At 43.5% G+C, this 6,521-nt stretch overlaps 1 long non-coding RNA gene across 3 annotated transcripts; it reads left to right on the top strand.

Annotated features, from left to right (window-relative positions):
* The first annotated feature begins 2,603 nt into the window (after positions 1–2,603).
* On the top strand, positions 2,604–5,515 carry LOC123962036. 3 transcript variants are annotated; one of them, XR_006822839.1, is made up of 4 exons: positions 2,604–2,661; positions 4,353–4,600; positions 4,749–4,889; positions 5,364–5,515. It is a non-coding gene; the product is annotated as an uncharacterized LOC123962036 (long non-coding RNA). The 3 variants fall into 3 exon arrangements; XR_006822837.1 differs by lacking the exon at positions 2,604–2,661 and having other exon boundaries at positions 2,961–4,600; XR_006822838.1 differs by lacking the exon at positions 2,604–2,661 and having other exon boundaries at positions 2,961–4,600; positions 4,746–4,889.
* The last annotated feature ends 1,006 nt before the right edge of the window (positions 5,516–6,521 follow it).

Below are 6,521 nucleotides of genomic sequence, written 5' to 3'. Positions count from 1 at the left end.
CATCATGTCTACTAGTGTTAATCGGGGTTAAATGCTTAAATATTTGTTCTGCAGCCTATTTATTGAAGCACAACAATCCATCCTCCCTGCATCTTCCCCCAGTCATTCCGTAGGCTGACATGGCAGGGGGATCATTAGCTCCAGTTCAGCTAGCTAGCTGGAAGAAATGACGGACAACTGAGAGGGATTTCTACATGTTTTAATTTATTTAACTCTACTGATAAAACATCGTTTGGCAGGCATCCAAGGCACTACATTCTCTTTTCACTCATGAGAAGGAGAATACATCATAACCCAAACCAAAGCAATCCCGCTGAAGGCTTCCGTACAGAGCAGAACAGTGCAAAGCTGCAATCCTGCAATGTAAAACCTCATGTCACTCCATGTTTCATTGTTCTCCACCGGCTCCCTGTCGCTACCCGCACAAAGTTCAGGTTAATGATCCTTCTTGTTCGCTTTGATTCGATCTGCCAATGAGGATGGGTAGTCCTACCATCACTGCCTCCAGAACAGCTGCAATGTACTTTGGCAGATTACATTATACTGTAATTCTGTGGAACTTACGAGAGGGATGAACAGCATTCATCCAAAAAATATTCCCTCATTTGGTGTTTTGATGATGATGATGATGACAATGTCTAACACAACCTCCAAAATCTCACATAGGTGTTTAGTTGGGTTGAGATCTGGAGACTGTGAGGCTCGCTAAACACCTAAAGTACTTGATTTATTCTTTTTTCATGAAATGTCTACAAAATGCCCAACAGATGAACAGTTTAAAGCTATTAAAAGATAAAGATAAAGCTTTTTTAATATGGATTTTGAGAAGTAATTTAAAAGTGACTGGAAATGTCACTGATTCTGCAGCCTCATTTTCAGGCAGGGAGTTCCTGAGCTGAGAAGGCCTGAATGCAAAAGCCTGGTCACCTTTAGTCTGTCTGGTCTCAGGAACAGCCAGCTGAGTCCTGCCTGAGGATCTAAGGCTGCGCTCGGGCTCATAGGGGAGCAGCAATTCAGTAATATAACCGGGGGCTAAACCATGAAGTGCTTTAAAGGTAATCAGTAAAATCTTAAAATCAACATTCTTAATAGTACGATGTAGTGAAACATCGGTGTGGATTTGTGCATTTTATATTAAATACATTTGGAGCTACTCCAAAATCCTCTTTTCCTCTCCCAGAGAGGAGCCGGGGGGGCAACTTTCAACAGACTGCTGGAGAGACCCCAACGGAAGGGGGTGGAAAAGTTGCTTTCTTTAACTGTTATGCCTGGGCAGTTGATCGTAAAACTGGCGCCTTTTTGATTCCAAAGCTGATAATGCGGGGCCTGACTGTTAAACTGACAAAGGGACACGAACCAGCGATTAGCATGTCCCTGAACAGCCTATCAAAACTGCCCCCCCCCACACACATGTAACCATGGCAACTATACTGGGTCTGTGTTTCATTACCCCATCAGATACTCCTTGTCTCACCCGAGTGTGACATAACCCAGGAAGCCGAACTTTAAATAACCAAAGACTGCAGTCTCCAAAGACACAAAGCATTTAATTAAGTTTAATTAAATCTTTTAGTTACTTGATTACGTTTGCCTCTATTTGAGTAGTTATGTTACCATGTTGTTGCTATCTGTTGTTGATATTAGTGCTGAAAAGAATCTAAATGAGTTACTTTTGCAGTGTTTTTATTTCCAGCAAGGTTAAGGACACTCCGTCATGTTATGTGTAACCAATACTTCATAATACTTTCCTACAAAATTCCTTTAGAAATGATGATAAAGAAATGTTTTACTATACTCTAGTAATTATCCAGCTTGAATTTAAGGTTGAATTCCCCATTTCCTGAGGAAAGATTGTTTTGGATTAATCTAAGCTTTCCTCATGTAACCTGAGCTCCCCCAAGTGGACGAAATAAGTATTACATACCATCGTTGGAAATGATGTTAAATGTATAAATATCCTGACCAATAATAATTGTTTTACCAAATGCTTAACTTAGAACGGTACAACTGTTCGTCCATTGAGGTTTGATTGTGGAAAATATTTGATTATAATACGCGCAAATAGATTTCTTTTCTTTTAGACATTAAGTTTAGAAAGGCAGTCCCTTGGGAAACCTGAAACGCCCTCTGGGGAACCACGCCCCAGGCAACAAAAGAGCGACACGCGACGTCGTTCGCCCTCTTTTTGCTCGCTCGGCGCTCTCTGCTCTTCTCCTCCCCTCGTGCCCTGGTCTTCCGCTGGGCTCTCTGGACGCTTCGGCACGTGTCCGGCGTGCCTCTCCAGGCAACGCCCTAAGAGTTCGGCCAGCGAAGCTACACACGCGAAGTGCCGCGACATCGATCTGCCCCTCAGTTGGTTTTATTTTCTTTCTTTCTTTTGTTTTGTTAAAGTTATCAGTCCGTTAAGCTACACTGGACTAATTCAGGAATGACCAAGTTCCATTTTTAAGCTTTTTCGTTGAGCCAACTTCACCGAGGTCAGACCAAGCCACGTGGTCTCGCCAGCCTCAACGAAGAAAACCTGAAAACAGCCGAATTGCCAGACGGAGGAGGCGTTTTCTTCAGTCAGACACGGAGAACCCCGGAGAATCCCTAGCAAAAAGCCAGGATCGGGCAGCCAGCGTGGGACCCGTGCAACAGGCCAAAGCAGGCCGACAAGCTGTAAGACTTAACACACATTCTGTGGTCAGATGTCCCGTAAGGCTAATATTTCATTTTAACTCCTAAACTCCTAACTTACTTTCATTAGTTCTCCTATGCCGTATGAGTCAAATGCTTCCCACAATCGAACCTCCATTTCTCATTGTTCAGCAATTGTTTATTTTCCCTGTATTGAACCACCCTTTTATATCGCATTAGTTAGAGAATAAATTCACTGTAATATAATCAAGAGCTGTGTGTGTTGCCTATTTCTACGTCCCTGCCAAGAGAATTGACCCTTTAGATATGAGACTGACTGACTGATTTAAGATAATTTAGCGATTATTAACTTACTGATCACTAATAATAATTGTATAGTTATTAAAAGCTACCTAGAGGTCCGGAGACTCTAGGATTATAACAACTCTGGTGGTGCCCTGAAATGAGGAATAATTTTTGATTTTATGAATATTAAAATTCATAATTTGGTATTAATTCTCATAAATTTATTAAAATTCATAACTAATTTAAGCATGCTACAACGGTAAGGTCTAGACCTGCTCTATATGAAAAGTGCAATAAGATAACTTCTATTGTGAATTGCCACTATATGAATATAATTGAACTGAATTCTAAAACTTGTAACCAGCAAGAGAGGCTAAAACAGTGTTATGTTCTTGTCTGCTTGTATTTGTTAAAAGCCGAACAGCTGCATTTTGTACCAGCTGAAGGTGTGAGACTGTTTTTTTGGCTTAGCCAATGAAATACAATAATCAAACCGAGATGATATAAAAGCCTGTATGAATTCAGGCCAAGAGAGAAAAGACACCGAGGTTTCTGGCTGCAGGTTTGACATTTGTGGACAGGGAGCCAAGATGATTGGACTGTTACTGGTAGCAATATGAATATGAACAGGTGATACATGATGATGTCACAATTGGGATGTAATGGATTGCCATAAAATTTTATAAAGATATTCTTGGTCCCCAGAGTGTGAAGCCTAGTGCCTTTGGTGATGCTCTTATACCATCATCAGCTCAAAATTTGTCCAGGTTGGTTTATGACCAAATACCTGAAATACCATTGACATTCCTGTGGGCCTCAGCTGTCCTTTGTGTTTTGTTCTGTTACGTCCCAGTATGCAAGGGGTATCGGGACATAGACATAAACCAGATGGTCTTAGTAGTTTGAAAGGATATTTATTGTAATAGAGTAAAAACAGAACTCAGAAAATGGGCCAATGGGTGCTGTGGAAATCAACAAAGAATATTACCAAAAGAGATACTCAAAAGGAGGATTACTATTCTAACTACTCAGAAAAATTAAAGGGTACAACAAAACATCTCTTACTAAAAGACTGTGAGAACCAAAACACAAAGCGCACAGCACCCCTGAGAGGCGGATGCCTCTGACGTGGGGGTTGGAGCAGTCCTCTCACAATGCTCAGAACTAGACCAAAAGTTACACCCCTGTGCCTTTTTTCTCTTGCCGACTTTCCCCTGCCAAACTGAGCTACGATGTCGGTAACCGAGAGCTCTTGGCAGTCAAGCTGGCCCTTGAGGCTTGGAGGCACTGGTTAGAGGGGAGATTCCTCTTATTGTCTGGACAGATCACCAAAACCTCACCTATATTCAGTCTGCAAAACGTCTTAACTTCCGCCAGGCTCGATGGTCTCTGTTTTTTGGTCGTTTTTCTTTTGTACTCACCTACAGACCTGGTTCCAAAAATGGGAAAGCTGATGCCCTGTCCAGACAGTTTGCCCCCACTGAGGAGTCCCCAGTGACTGAATCAATCATTCCCTCCTCCTGCGTGGTAGCCATGGTCACCTGGGAAATCGAGTCTGTGGTCACAAAGCCTTTTGTCTGGCCCTAGGGGCCACAGTCTCTCTCTCCTCTGGTTTCCACCCCCAGACTAATGGACAGGCGGAGAGAGCCAATCAGGACCTGGAATCGGCTTTGCGGTGCGTGGCAGCCTCTAACCCCTCCTCTTGGAGCTCTCACTTTACATGGATAGAGTACGCCCACAACGCCCTGCCTAGTGCCGCTACAGGTATGTCTCCCTTTGAGGCTTCTCTTGGTTATCTATCTCCTCTGTTTCCCTCCCAGCAGAGTGATTTCCTTCAGTTCAGCACCATCTGCAACGCTGTCGCAGAGTGTGGAGGGACACTCGGGCTGCACTGCTACGCTCCACGGAAGGCAACCGTCGCGTAGCTGACCGACGTCAGACCCCTGCTCCTCCCTACATACCAGGTCAGAAGGTGTGGCTGTCCTCTCGAAACATTCCCCTTAAGACAGACAGTAGGAAACTTTCGCCCAGTTTCTTAGACCCTTTTGAGGTGCAGAGGATCATTAACCCTGCTGCTGTAAGACTCAAACTGCCCCGGTACCTGAGAATACATCCTACATTCCACGTCTTGCAGCTCAAACCTGTGTCCACCAGTGCCTTCCTTCCCAGCCCCTAGTTTGTCCTTTCTCTCTTCCCCCGTCCCTGTGTGTTTTCTGTCTGTTGTGTGGGTGTGTCTGCAGTTCCTGGGCAGTGTGACTGCCTGGAGTTTTCCCACACACCAGTATCCAATCCACTAATCACAACGGCTGATTTATACCTGGTTTATCCCTCCAGTATTCGCCAGATCTTCCGTTCACCCGTGTGGTAAACCCAGCTTCAGGCCCTACACTCTGTTCGCATTTTTCTCGTCTTGTATCTAATGTTTGTTTTTGTCCCAGGGGACCTCTGTTTGTGGAAAATCTGCTCGTCCGCTTGTCTCTGAGTTTTTGGATTCCGCTGCCCGCCTGCCTGCCTGCCACTCTCTCTCACTACCCACCAAGGACCTCTACCCTCATTCTTGTTAAATAAACAAACTGTTTTTTTTCCCTAACCCCGTGTCTGCTTTTTGGATGCCCCCTTTACTCTGCATAACAAAGATGGTGAATATGCTTAACAGTATGCCGGCAAAACATCAGCATGCATTGTTATTGGGAGCATATTAACATGCATTTAGCTAAAAGCACCACTGTGTTTTGCAAAGCCATTATGAAACGAGGGCTGTTTCTCAATACCGAGTTCTCAATACCAAGTTTGGTAAAATGTCTGCGACTGATGACGTGTCAAAACTTCCAAAGAACACAAGTAAAGACAAGAACGCAGATTGAGAAACAGCTGATCAAAGCATTTGGCTATATGGGGGAAGCTTAACGTCTGTTATCATCATTTTAATCCTAACCAATAACGACGGGGCCGTCAGTGCGCATGTATGGGCGTATCGTGTGAGTGGTAGAAGATGGAGAGAGGGCACCTGCTGCGCAGAGTTGGCAGGACGTTGGGATCATCTATCACCATTGTTAAACAACACAAAGAATATTATATTGTTTTTAAGCAGTACTTGGAATAAACCCACGAGGAACCTTGAATTGCATGTAATTGTCAGTGAGTCGGCAGATATGCATAACTCTGCCCAAGACCGGTGAATGGCAGGCGAGCAGAGCAGAGAGAAAAGGGTCAAAAATAAGCCTCAGCCCAGCTGTAAATGTAAAATGTACAGTGTAGGTTACAGTGACAAATGAATAGAGACTGCAGCTCTGCAGTTTCTCAAGATTAAAGTGGAGCTACTGCATGAAAGACAAATAAGGTGGTTAATGGTTTGTGGTGAAATAATTGTGTATTACATTAACCTATATTTCAACACAGGGACGTGCACAGACATCTTGGTGGGCAGGGGCTCAAGTAAAAAAAAGGGCATTATTTTTAAACAAGACATTAAATATATTAACACAACTCTGACTTCCTTCCAATTTATTGTATATTCAACATGTTTACTTTTCTACAAAATAAGACCACGGTCTTCTTTAGTATTCACTAGGTTTATCATAGGAGCAGGCAACAGC

Source organism: Micropterus dolomieu, linkage group LG22 (genome assembly GCF_021292245.1).
Source record: "Micropterus dolomieu isolate WLL.071019.BEF.003 ecotype Adirondacks linkage group LG22, ASM2129224v1, whole genome shotgun sequence".
In the NCBI taxonomy this organism is placed as follows: domain Eukaryota; kingdom Metazoa; phylum Chordata; class Actinopteri; order Centrarchiformes; family Centrarchidae; genus Micropterus; species Micropterus dolomieu.
The sequence above is the reverse complement of the archived record's forward strand: the minus strand, read 5'-3'. Positions and strand labels throughout refer to the sequence as shown.